The sequence below is a fragment of the Polypterus senegalus genome, chromosome 1 (genome assembly GCF_016835505.1).
Source record: "Polypterus senegalus isolate Bchr_013 chromosome 1, ASM1683550v1, whole genome shotgun sequence".
Classification (NCBI taxonomy): Eukaryota; Metazoa; Chordata; class Cladistia; order Polypteriformes; family Polypteridae; genus Polypterus; species Polypterus senegalus.
Window position 1 is genome coordinate 184,617,457 of NC_053154.1, and position 12,527 is coordinate 184,629,983.

Here is a 12,527-nt window from a genome sequence, read left to right on the forward strand (position 1 = left end):
CGTTTAAATTTGGGATATATTATTTTTCGTGACAAGTCTATTCATGTTTAGAGTGTTGACATTGTCGCACCTCAGTACAAGAATAAACTGGTGCAGGTGATGACACGGCCCAACCTCTCCAGTGAACAAGGCTGGATTGAGGTTAAATGGGCAAATAGGAACGTGCCACAGAAGAAAATGGCCATAAAACCAACTTTACTAGATTTGTATTATTACAAGGGCATAAAAATGTGAAAATATGGTGTTGAAGTATCTTTTTAATGTTTATTAGAACGTAAACATAAGAACTGCCATAAGTAAAGAATAATGGATGACATGGGAGTTCGAGGTGTAACAGCACATCCCTGCCTCCAAAATCCATTACTTTGTTACCTATATTTACTGGAATCCATTATCCCATAGAATTTACAGGTGCAAGATGTTATTTGAGTGCTTTAAAACACAAGGTGGGAATTGGTTGTATGTTGTTGCTATATAGGTTATAGTTAGTTAGAAAGTTTGCTTCCTTTTAGCACAAATGGGTAACTGCTACATAGCGACCCAATGATGAAAAAAAATGGCCTTAATAGTTAAACCATATTTTAACCTTAAGCGTCCTTGGTGTTTTGGATGACTCACGTTTTTTCTACTCAAATAAAGGCAAGGTGTGTCGCAGTGGTCTGATTTTGTAAAAGGACATTTATAGAGATGCTTATTTTCACCTCCAAGTGCTCAAATTGAATTGCTTTATATGGAACAATGCGGCTATGGAAAAACTAGACCCTAGCAGCATCTCTTTTTTTGGGTGAAGTTAGGTGTATTCAGTTGTATCCAGCAGCAGCTTGAAGACTTGGCTTTCCATACCCTGGCCTTCCGTGCCACACCCCCCAGCATTCACATCCGTCCTCTGTCACATCTCTTTCATTGAAAAACTAGTAATGTTGATTAACACAATAAACCCTAAAACATGATATTAACATGCCTTCCTCCAATCACGATGCAAGAATCCGACTTTATCCTTATGGTATTACTGTTGTATTTCTTTTTAGAAACAAAAAAACTGTTTTATTATTTATGATTATGGATTTGATAGTTAAAAGAAAGTGGACGTATTTTTAGATTAAGGAAACACCATACTATATATGAATGTGGTTGCTCTAACTGCTAATATAGTAAATTATATAATTCAAAATATCTGAAATTATTTTTACATTATTTTTGAAACCTTGTTCGATAAAAGAGAAAGTTTTGTTAATGACATTAATTTATTGTGTTACAAAATATATGATGATCAACAGGCATGAAGATGAAGGTCTGGGTGTATCATCTTAATGCACTAAAATTGCTGAAGACTATACAGGTATATATATTTTAAGTGCAAAATTCTTTTTTTTTAAGACTATATTGGTAATAGATATCTCTATCTTTTAACCCTAAAATGCCTCTGCTTGGGGGCTTGTTTTGCTTTGGAAGTGCTCTGTCTCTGAGTATGTCAGAGGACTGGGACTGTGTGAAGTGGGCTTTAGCCTCACTTGGGGAGGCAAAAACGGAGGGTGGGGGTTAAGGGGGGGAGAGAAAGAGAGCAGGCTTGATCTATACCTAATCTATCCTCTTAATCTTTATAATTATAACTACCAAGGTAATAATAAGCTGCATGGCAACAACTCTAGGGGAAATAGGAAATTAAGGCCGAAACTGTCTCACTTCCAGTTAAGACTATAAAATGACATCAAAAACTCAGAATAAGTGTCTCCATGATGGGAAAGTTAACTTCGTAAGCTGGAATGTTAAAGGCCTGAATCACGAATTAAAGAGAAAGAAAGTACTCTCTCACCTAACAGGTCTAAATGCTAAAATACTTTTTTTTACAGGAGACCCACTTACTAAGCAAGGATCAGTTCCGGCTGCAAAAAGACTGGACTGGCCAAATGTTCCATTCTAGTTTTACGAAAAAAACAAGAGGTGTGGGAATTCTCATACATAGAACAGTACCATTTGTAGCATAAGATGTAGTATTGGATCCTGAAGGGTGATATGTAATGGTCATGGGAGACTTATCTAACTGTAAAATGATCTTGATAAATGTTTATGCACCAGAGATAACCAATCTCTTCCTCAAACCTTTCACCAAGCACTAATCACCGTTTTTCCAAAACAAAATAAGGACTTATTACAATGTGCATCAAACAGACCAATTTCACTTCTGAATAACGACGTTAGAATACTCTCTAAAATCATAGCTAGAAGGATGGAGAAAGTGCTCCCCTCGGTAATATCACAAGACCAAACTGGATTTATTAGGAGCCGACACTTATCTTCAAATATTCGACGCCTGTTTAATCTATACTAATAAAAGGCAAAGCCCTCACTCACTCACTGACTCATCACTAATTCTCCAACTTCCCGTGTGGGTGGAAGGCTGAAATTTGGCAGGCTCATTCCTTACAGCTTACTTACAAAAGTTGGGCAGGTTTTATATCGAAATTCTACGCATAATGGTCATAACTGGAAGCTGTTTTTCTCCATTTACTGTAATGGAGATGAGCTTCAACGCCGTGGGGGCGGAGTTTCGTGTGACATCATCACGCCTCCCACGTAATCACGCAGTACATAGAAAACCAGGAAGAGGCCCAAAAAGCGCTGAAGAAAACATGCATTATATAATTGAGAAGGCAGCGAAACAATAAGAAGCGAGCGAGTGACATATACAACCATATTCATGAGTTCTGCTACTGAAACAAAGCACGATGTAAACCTACACTTTAAATTAAGTTCATAGACAGGCTGCGCTGGCGCTTGTAATTTAGTGCCTGCCCATATAAGGCCGTCCGTCAGCGGCAATCCAATAGCAAACTGCCACGGGTAAATATTCACGGGTGAAGGACTGTCCTTATGCAGAGGAAGATGAGATGGTCAGGGTGGTGTTTCATACAAACTCAGCGAAACTGCGAGAGAAAGTTTTAAGTGCCAGGACTAAGGTAACATTAAATACAGCCATGGACATAGCACGACATGGCACCAGCACAGCTGGGAACCTTCGATGCATGTACACCGAGCGGCTCACGTGAACTGACGCAGTGCACAGATAAAAAGCAACAGTTCCAAAGAGTGCTGAACAAAACCGAATTACACAATTGAAAAGGCAGCAAAAATATGAAGCGCCTGATACTTACAAGCATATTCATAAATCCAGCTACTGCGGAAACAAAGCACACGTTGGAAAAGTCAATGTCCCGCTAAAGGAAGACAGTGTAAAAAAAACCCGTGCATGCAGTGTGTCAGGTCTCAGATAAAGAAGAAGACGAGCTGTTTATTGATGCAGTAAGAAACGAATCGATGAATGAAACCTGTCATCTTTAGAACGATTGACAAACACGGAATGTAACTTGAACACAACACATCCTACAAATACGAACCTGATTGAAAGAAATAATGATAATCAAATCCTTGATGACAGCAACACTCAGTAACACTCACAAAACAAATACTGTATATTGACAGTCATGTTACGTTATTTTTAAAATGTTCCCTTTTCTTTTTCTAGCTTTTAACACACTACTTCTCTGCTGCGATACACGGGTATATATATATGTATATATATATCCCGATCTACATACTCGAATAATGGATACTTTATTTGCCATCAATGATTGTTTTGGTAAAGCCATACTCAGTGTATTCATTAGATGAACGGTAAAAAAGTAAGAGCGAGGGGAGGATGACTTATTGAGGCATGCAGGCTGTAGTGCGTCAACTCTATCTGAATTGCGAATCACATTTGAAAAATATACCTTTTCAAGTTCTATTTAGTCCATATGTGTCAAACTCAAGGCCCAGGCCACATCCGCCCAGCGTAATTATATCCGGCCCACGAGATCATTTTATATATTATTGTTATTAATGGCCCGGGGATATGAAGCGCTGGTAACACAATAAACTACAGATCCCATAATGCAGCGCTTCAGCTGCCTTGCTGAACACTTACCACGTTAATCAAGTCTAGCTTATGATGCTGCAAGTTATTGTGAAGCTAGACAACACGATGCCAAAGAGAAAAGTTGATTCTGAAAATAGAGCCTTTAAAAAACAATGGGAGGCTTAGTATATGTTTACTGACATTGCCGGTAAACCCGTGTGTCTCATTTGTGGAGCTAATGTAGCTGTAATTGCAGAATTTAATCTAACATGGCACTATGAGACAAAACATCAGGATAACCTAAAAGACCTGAATGCAATGCAGAAGATACAGAAAGCAGAAGAGTTAAAGAAGAATCTGACACTTTAGCAGACGTTTTTACCCGTGCAAAATCACAAAGTGATTTCAAGTGAAGCTGCTTTTATGGGAGACAAAAATGCACCTGTGCAACTTGCCCCACTTTCCCTGTTGCCAAGTAATGTTGAACCAAGTCGGCACAACGGTATTCCCAAATACACACTTTGCTGATAAACTTAGCGCACTGAGTTTGCACGGCGCTTTGGTGACTTTAAAGAACAAAAAAAGAATCTTGAGTTGTTTCACAACCCATTTGCCGTTGATGTGGAAACTGCACCTGTGCAGATTCAGATGGAGGTGATTGAGCTGCAGTGTAATGACACACTGAAGGCTAAGTACGATACTGCAGGGCCCGCACAGTTTATTCCATTCCCGCAGAAATGCTCCAGCTCCGTCTACATGCGGCTCGAACCTTGTGCATGTTTGGTAGCACATATCTGTGTGAGAAGCTCTTCTCAGTGATGAAGCCTAACAAAACAGCACACAGGAGTAGCCTCACTGATGAGCACCTGCAGTCCATCCTGAGAATCTCCACAACACAGAACCTCACACCAAACATAAACAAACTTGTTGCCAAAAAAAGATGCCAGGCGTCCAGCTCTGATAAAATGACATATGAGCAAAGAAAACTGAATGATTTGATTTGCTATTGATGAAAAGAACAAATTTTATTTACATTTCCAGGTTTTCTTATGCAGCATGTTCATATTTGAATTTGTATAATTTTCACAGGATATATTTTTATGGAGAGCAAAATCTTTTGGGATATTTAACATTTAAGTATATTTTTTATATAAAATTACATAAGAGTAAAGAAATTTGAATGTTTGTTCTTTTAACGTTTACTTTATTTCTAACTTGTATAATTTAGACAGGATATATTTTTATGGAGAGCAAAACATTATAAGTTATTTAAGGTTTGAGTTGATTTATTCCGGAATAATATTCCTGTCTGTTTTTATTCATATTTATGTTCAAAAAAGTTTAAGTTTTAAAAGTTTTAAAGTTTTAAAACTTTAGTTTTACTGTGTTCAATAAATGTTTATCCTGTTCGGCCCGCAACCTAAAGTGTGTTTTGGAATTTGGCCCCCTGTGCAATTGAGTTTGACACCCCTGATTTAGTCGACACAAATATCTTTGGTTGGAATGTAAGGCGAATTTACATTTGTATGGTGAAGAAAAATTTATACAATGATGCCTACATTTAACTTACATTCCTACCAAAGATATTTCTGTCGACTAAATAAAAATTCCTTCTATTTAAAATTTAAATAGAACTTGAACAGATACGATAGTTCATAATATCCACGCAGACTTGCACGTAAGAGCGGGTGTTTTAACAAACAGCGTATTGCACTGATACGAAATAGCCTGCCCATTTAATTATTTAGGAATGGATCAATAAATTAAGATTTTGTACAAATAATGTTTTTCATTTTTCTTCCTTGATGGATTCTGCCACCCCCAGCAACAGTTGCTCACACCCCAAAGAGTGTGAGTATATATATATATATATATATATATATATATATATATATATATATATATATATAGCTGCTCAAAAAATTAAAGGAACACTTTGAAAACACATCAGATCTCAATGGGAAAAGAAATCCTCCTGATATCTATACTGATATAGACTGGGTAATGTGTTAGGAACGAAAGGATGCCACATCGTTTGATGGAAATGAAAATGATCAACCTACAGAGCCCTGAATTCAAAGACGCCCCAAAAATCAGAGTGAAAAAATTATGTGGCAGGCTAGTCCATTTTGCCAAAATTTAATTGCAGCAACTCAAAATTGTACACAGCACTTTGTATGGCCCCTGTGTCCTTGTATACATGACTGACAACATTGGTGCATGCTTCTAATGAGATGACAGATGGTGTTGTGGGAGATCTCCTCCCAGATCTGGACCAGGGCATCACTGAGCTCCTGGACAGTCTGAGGTGCAACCTGGTGGCATTGGATGGACCAAAACATAATGTCCCAGAGGTGTTCTATTGGATTTAGGTCAGGAAAGTGTGGTGGCCAGTCAATGGTATCAATTCCTTCATCCTCCAGGAACTGCCTTCATACTCTCACCACATGAGGCCAGGAATTGTCGTGCACCAGGAGCCACTGTACCAGCATAAGGTCTGACAATGGGTCCAAGGATTTCATCCTGATACCTAATGGCAGCCAAGGTGCCTTTGTCAAGCCTGTAGCGGTCTGTGTGACCCTCCATGGATATGCCTCCCCAGACAATCATTAAACCACCACCAAACTGCTCATGCTGAATGATGTTACAGGCAGCATAATGTTCTCCATGGCTTCTCCAGACCCTTTCACTTCTGTCACGTGCTCAGGGTGACCCTGCTCTCATCTGTAAAAAGCACAGGGAACCAGTGGTGCATCTGCCAATTCTGGTATTCTATGGCGAATGCCAATCGAGCTGCATGCTGCTGGGCAGTGAGCTCAGGGCCCATTAGAGGACATGGGGCCCTTGGGTCACCCTCATGAAGTCTTTCTGGTTGTTTGGTCAGAGACATTCACACCAGTGGCCTGCTGGAGGTCATTTTCTAGGGCTCTGGCAGTGCTCATCCTGTTCCTCCTTGCCTAAAGGAGCAGATACTGGTCCTGCTGATGGGTTATGGACCTTCTATGGCCCTCTCCAGCTCTCCTAGAGTAACTGCTTGTCTCCTAAAATCTCCTCCATGCCCTTGAGACTGTGCAGGGACACACAGCAGTTCATTCAAACTTGACAAACAGATAAATTGTGAGGTTAAATGAAGCTTTTTTCCAGTTGAGACTTTAAGGTAAAAGCTTTACTTTCTTTTAGTGATCTTGAAAAGGCCATCCAAGCTTTTATAACATTTCATTTGGACTATTGCAGTTCTTTGTAGGTAGGTGTCAGATGTGTGACCAGAACATCATGTGTGGGTGGGCATTTGGCTTGTCTGGAGGTTCAAAAAATATCCATCCATCCATCCATCCACCCCCATTTATGTAGGGGGGTCAAATAATAATAACAACATAGTTTTATATAACATATTAAAGCAAAAATTGTGGCATAAATCATAACCTATTGTTCAATAAAATTAATAGAGGCAATGGAACTTTTATTATTTTTTGTTAACAAATATAGAACTACATCTACAAGGTAAATATCAATAAAGTCAAATGTATACAACATATGAGAGCAAGAACAGAAACGTGGCTCATTGTAGTCATTAGGGAGGCTATAGGATATCAGTTTCTAGTGTTTAACCTGGATATTATCTACAGGACCGGTCTGCATTTACTCTTGGCAAATTCTGAAATAAATTCATTCATGTCTAGATTTTCTGTGATGTTTTTCTCATGTGCCAGAATGAGTACATTTCTCTTCCTTGAATGCAGCATTGTTCGGCGAAGTGGAGTGAGAATGCAGTTCAAAGTAGAGAAAGAGCTTTCGCATGCAGTTGAAGACACACCAATGATGAGTGCTGTGACATATAGCGAATGCAATATAGGGGAGGCCTCTTTGTACTGCTGAATGCATTTGCATGCTTCAGAGAGATTAGCATCAGCTGGCAGTTTACTAATCAACATTGCTTTTGCCACAGCAATTTCATTTTGCAAGCTGTTTTGCTCTGTGCCTGCAAGTACCTGAAGTGGTTTCAGGAGAGAATGATCAAGAAATAATTCTGATTTTGGAAGGAGAAGCGATGTGACCCTCAATAATTCAACATTTCTCAGAGAGAATCTTGTCTCCATTTCCACAATAGCTCTATCAAGAATGCTGAACATAGCGCTTTTTAAAAGTCTGATTAGGAGCAATTTGTTCATCAGTGTCACCATGCCCAAGCGTAGACACGACAATACTATCATCAAGCTGTGAATTAACTTTCTGTTTCCTTTTGAGCGAATTGGTAGGCCTACTTTCACACTGAGAGAAATGCTCCTCCGAGAATAAGTCACATCTCATCTCCTTCAGTGTGGCCAGTGAAGCTGTCACCACCTCCCCAGCAGTGCACAAATCCACTGCATGTTCCTGTAGAATTGCATTGGCTGGTTTCAGCACACCAAGCACATGAAGGAGGAATTTTCATGTATTGAAGAAATTCTGCTTTTTTAATTGGGTCAAAAGACCACATGCCTCTATGCAAATGTCAAAAGGGGCAGTGTCAGCCTCTGCTACCTCTGAGAGAAGCCCCCTTATAGCTTCCTCATTGTTGGCAATGGACTTGGTGACATGATAATGACTGGTCCATTGTATTTCTAGAAGTCTTGCCAGTGTGGGTGTATTATTGTATGTGCGTGAAACATAATGTCTGTGACAAAATGTGTACAATGAATTTGACCAGTCAAAGAACTTCTTAGCCAGAGGTTCTGATTCCATTGCATGTATCACTAGTAAATGGAGGTGGTGGTTGTAGCAGTGTACATATGGAATATACTTACCAACTTTGTTTTATAACAAAACCTGGACACCACCCCTTGCCCCAGACATGATAGAAGCACCTTCAAAACACTGACACACTAAATTGTCTGGGTTGTAACCTAGCTCAGAGAGATGTGACAGAATTTGGTTACAAATATATTCAGCATCAATCTGATTCAGTTAAATTAAGCCAGGTGTTCTTCAGGGATGGAGTTCTGGACAAATGTAATCACTACAGACAAATTCTCAATGTTACAGCGATCCCTGGTACCATCACTTTTAATGCAAAATCCAGGAGAGTCAGCTTTTTCATATTTGGTCCTGATATCTTTTACCAAATTTTTTGGCAAGAGTCTCAATTATTTCCTTTTTGAATTACATTGGATGTGTATTTTGCGTTGTCTGGGATGTATTTTACAATTTTTGTAAGTTTGGCATATTTTTTGATTGCGTAATCAAAGAACTTAAGGAAAAGTCCCTCTTCCCCACCTTCGTGATTGTGTGCACGCAAAGCCAGTTCATTGACTGCAAGGAACTGAACGGCCTCCCCAATGCTTTTTCACATAATATCTATTCTTTTCTATCTGGGTTGGACCCAGTAGTTGAACTATGCATTCACCTGTCTCTGCCCGGCGCCGATACTCTTGCCATGCAGACATAGCTCTGACGTGCGGGATACTAGACGCGTGTTTGTGGAAGCCGCCACCGTCTTTTTCTATAGCATTTTTCCAATTAGTGTAATCCAACTCACTTTGGCCAAAGCATTTTTACTCTTCTACCCTCTGGCAGGTGCTTCAGAGCCCTTATGCCCACACTGCCAGGCTAAAGAACAGCTTTAACCCCAAAGCAATTAGCCTATTAAATACACAGTGATCACTAGTTTATTGTCTACTCATATTTTTATATAAGGCATCTACAGGCTTGCTCCAAATTATATTTCATTATATCGTGCAGTGACAATAAAGGTATCTTGCATCTTGCAAATATGAATCCTTTCAGCTATGGTTACTTATTCACTAACTCATGAACTAGCCGTAATGTACTAAAACTTATCTGCTTGGGAAAGCACTGTATCTACTGTATTTCCTCATTTTTAATGCGCCATGGACTGTCCAGGAGAAATTTATAATTTTTTGAATATTTTTCTGAATTTGGGCTTTCTTTATCACTGGTAAAAATTAAAAGCCGCACAATAATCAGCATTTGCGGAAGTAGTGCGCACACTTGTTTTCCCAGAATCTTCACTTCTTTGATAGTAAACAATGCAGATATTGACGAGAATAGTCAATGTCTGTCCAACTTGGCTTTTTCACTTCATCTTCTTGGCGAGTAGACAGTTCATTATAAATGTTGTTCCTTTCCTTAATTATTTGTATTCCTAATTCACCATAACTAAGTGAATTCATTCAAAATCGAAATAACAATTTCACGTTTTTTAAGTGAGTTCTTATTTTTGATTCTTCTTTCGGCAGATTGATTAAACAAGAAGTTTCATACTTCCAGGTACAGTCCATCATATTTAAGCGTGAGTAAGTACTGCTTTTTAATATTTTAATGGAAAAATGTTATTACCACCCATTGTTCCAAAATGGACTTATAATTGTAAATGAATGAGTCAACTCTTAAAGTTTCAGTTAATTAAAAAAAAAGATCACACATTTATTCTGTCATATAAATGCAATATCTTTTTAGTTATCAGTTGATTAAGTAATACGTCACTTCTTCAAGTAACTTAATAACATTTTATAGTCTTTCATTTACATAAATTCAAGAATACCCATTATGCCAAAAGAAAGTGCAACTTCACATACTACTTGAACAACAAATATCCTTATTTTCGAAAGGGCAGAACAGATTCAATGAAGTGCCTAATGCTCACAAGATTCAATTTCAGTAGCATGCTACGTAAAGATTTTTTTTCAAATTTATCCAAGAACACAGATTTACTGAGATAAATAGCTTCAGTGGTAAATATAAAAGAATATAATTAAATACAAATACACTAAATTGAAAAGAGTAAAATAATTTTTGTTTTACTAGCAGTGAATTTACCAAGTGTATTATTTTTTACAGGTTTAAGACAGTTAAGCTATACAAATAAGAATGGAAGGAATGAAGTCTGTTAATTTAAGAGGCTTTTCATATTCAAAATATTTAATGGGTTATTAGTTTTCCAGTTACTGTGATTGTTGTCATCATTTCATAATTACAGTGATAAACTGCTACTAAAGGTTTATATAAAAAAACGTAAGGCAGTATAAATGTGAATTATGGCATCATAGGGAAAGGTGTCCTCAAAAGTCCTAATTTTTCAACCCAGATGTCCTCATTTGGGCATCTACAGAGTAGCAGAACGACCATAATTACTGGAGAAGTCAGGTTCAAGAACAAGTACTATGCATAGGATTGGCCCCAACCAACTTGTGTAATGTAGATGACTCAAAGATGGTTTTCATTTGCACCAGGGACACCAGGCTAGAGCTTTTCTTAGTGACTTCTATTGTCCCTGTTACTCCAAAGATAATATCGGCTTTAAAGGGCCAGAATAACATAGCAGCTTTTTGATTATATCCCTTTGATAAACATTGTAACAAAAACGACAAAGTGATTATCTTTGGGGCACCCAAAGACATACCCTGTATATATTTAAATAAAATGCAGGTATTGATGTGTCAAAAGAAAAAGATAAACGTTGTATAGCCCAAAATAGACTGTGCAAGATAGGGAGCTTGCTGTATTATTGGCTCCAGGTAGGAAGAGGTAGGTCCAGGCAGATGGACACAAGGAGTGAAATCAGATATGTCCTGGTTGTTAAAAGAGAGTGTGGCAATGACACCCTAGGGTGCTGCTGATATATTATAATTACTCAGGTCTTCTCCTTCCGTCTCAGTGGCACACTCCACCAGGTCCCCAGTCCAACACACCAACAGGGAAAGTTTCAACAACAACAATTTTATTCAAAGGAGGCACCCTCAATTGAATGGTGTCCCAAACAAAGAAAATAGAATAAAAGCTTAATAACAGTGCAGTGAAAATTAATAAACAGTAATAAGTATCTTATGCAAATATAATATATATAATCCTATAACCTGTGCCTCTAAGCAAGCAGTATTTAATAAAAGCTCCCTTTATGCTCCCAGTCCCTCAGGAAACCTTCTTCCCCTCCCACCTCACTGGCCAGTGATACCAGGAAAACAAACAAAAAGAAAACGGCGTTGGGGCCCTTTGTTTCTATCGTTGGAGCGCTCTATCTCCAAATGGAGCATTTGTAATCCACCGAAAAGATATCTGTTCTCCAAATAGGTGGCCACAATAGAGTAAAGTAAAGATAGGGATAATTGTGCGATATACAGCTCACCACTCCTGGGTTCTGGAAGACGCGGGCTGCAGACGCTCCTCAGTGATCCAATAATCCCCAACGGCCCCCTCGAAGCTTCGATAAAATCACTCCTCTCACCCGTTCCTCCAGGTCGATACTCTCTCTCCTCCGCAAAAGTCTATTCCTCTCCGCAAAAGTCTATCTCCTCCGCCCCCTCACTCTCCAAGTCCGTTCCCCGTCCGTCTCCGCCACCCCAAAAACAGAGTTCCCCCACTGTATTCTATTCCTGTCCTGATCTGCAGCTCTGCTGCCATCTAATGTCTAGTTCTTAAAATTGCAGCTCCATGACTCTCTTATTCAGACATACACACACAAGATGTCTGTGTGCATAGCTACAAGAGGAAGAGAAAAGGCACCAGTCAATAGTGCCTTCTGGCTTTCTGACAGGAAATTAAAATTATCTAATAAAATAAACTATCCCCCTTACACATGCATGTGACATCATTTAATTGACTAATGTATAGCACAGCAGCAGCTGTTCTATATCAT

The 12,527-nt window shown here is 38.7% G+C and overlaps 1 long non-coding RNA gene across 2 annotated transcripts in view; it reads right to left on the reverse strand.

Moving 5' to 3' along the window:
- Positions 1–12,241, reverse strand: part of LOC120536028 — a 30,431-nt gene extending 18,190 nt beyond the window's left edge. For both annotated transcript variants that reach the window (XR_005635000.1, XR_005634999.1), the window contains exon 1: positions 12,018–12,241. This is a non-coding gene — a long non-coding RNA (uncharacterized LOC120536028). The remainder of the gene's footprint in view (positions 1–12,017) is intronic.
- Positions 12,242–12,527: the final 286 nt, after the last annotated feature.